The sequence below is a fragment of the Aplysia californica genome, unplaced genomic scaffold (assembly GCF_000002075.1).
Source record: "Aplysia californica isolate F4 #8 unplaced genomic scaffold, AplCal3.0 scaffold00628, whole genome shotgun sequence".
NCBI classification, from domain to species: Eukaryota; Metazoa; Mollusca; class Gastropoda; order Aplysiida; family Aplysiidae; genus Aplysia; species Aplysia californica.
In genome coordinates, this window is record NW_004797898.1 from 440,591 (window position 1) to 441,800 (window position 1,210).

Here is a 1,210-nt window from a genome sequence, read left to right on the forward strand (position 1 = left end):
ACGAAGTGAACAGGGATGAGACGATGTGAATTACGATGAGTTTTAAAAAGTGATGTGGGGTAGGGCGAAGTGATGTAAGGAGAGGCTAACTGAGTTGACTTGAGCTGGGATTTGATCGTATGAGGTGAGGTGAGGTGAGTTGAGGGTGAAGTGAGGTGAGGTAATGTTAGGAGAGGCTAACTGAGTTGACTTGAGCTGGGATTTAATCGTATGAGGTGAGGTAAGGTGAAGCAGGGGTGAGGTAAAATAAAGGGATATGAGGTGGGATTCGATCAGTTAATGATACTAGACCGGATTCAGATGAGATGGGCGGAGACGAGATTGTACGTGAGACACAATGAGTTGGGAGCGAGGTTTGTGAATTTTAAAAACTCACGACGTTGCGTGCAGGTACTGATAAGACCACGAAGTGCGCATTGTTTCATGTTAGCCACAGGATAGTATAAGGCAGACGCAGTCGGTTAGTGACTAGCAAGGAGGAAGTGTCGTGTCTGCAACGTGTTTGCCCAGAGTTTCTTATCTACATTTTTGTGTGTGCTGTGTTGCGTAGAATTTAAGCCTTTAAGCTTATGATTTTCTGTCCTGGGAATATTACATTGTGAGCCACCGGGAGGGAGCCGGTGTGGGTGATAATTGTACTGGCCACGGACTGGCACATCTCTGGTGTGTGTATGTACTAAGGTGAGCTGATGATTGTTGATCTGTGTTTGTATTAGCATGGGTGAGTAGTTTATTAGTGTGTTTCTCTCTCTCTCTCTCTCTCTCTCTCTCTCTCTCTCTCTCTCTCTCTCTCTGCGGCTAAGGCCACACCACAGCAATTTTATTGTCATTTTAAAGACTTGCTAAATCCCAGAAATAATGAATCATCAGAGGATTTATTATAGACACAAGTTGATCATGAAGTAGTTTTAACAAATGAGGATTTAGACACAAATGTATACTTGTATGATAATGAAATCACGACTTCTGAAGTTCAAAGTGTTCTGAGAAAACTGAAGAAAGGAAAGGCTAGCGGATGTGATGGGATTGGTCCAGAATTCTATTCTAATGCATGTCCGTCTTTGATAATATACCTGTGTTTGTTGTTTAATGTCATTTTTAATACAGGGAAGTACCCAAAAATGTGGTGTCGAGCACTAATACATCCTATCCTCAAGAAAGGAAGTCCGTCAGATGCAAACAACTACAGGGGCATTGCACTTCTAAATAT

General features: G+C 42.4%; 1 long non-coding RNA gene across 2 annotated transcripts in view; it reads left to right on the plus strand.

Moving 5' to 3' along the window:
• The first annotated feature begins 6 nt into the window (after positions 1–6).
• LOC101857277 overlaps positions 7–1,210 on the plus strand; it is a 21,514-nt gene continuing 20,310 nt past the window's right edge. For both annotated transcript variants that reach the window (XR_220931.3, XR_001185229.2), the window contains exon 1: positions 7–681. This is a non-coding gene — a long non-coding RNA (uncharacterized LOC101857277). The remainder of the gene's footprint in view (positions 682–1,210) is intronic.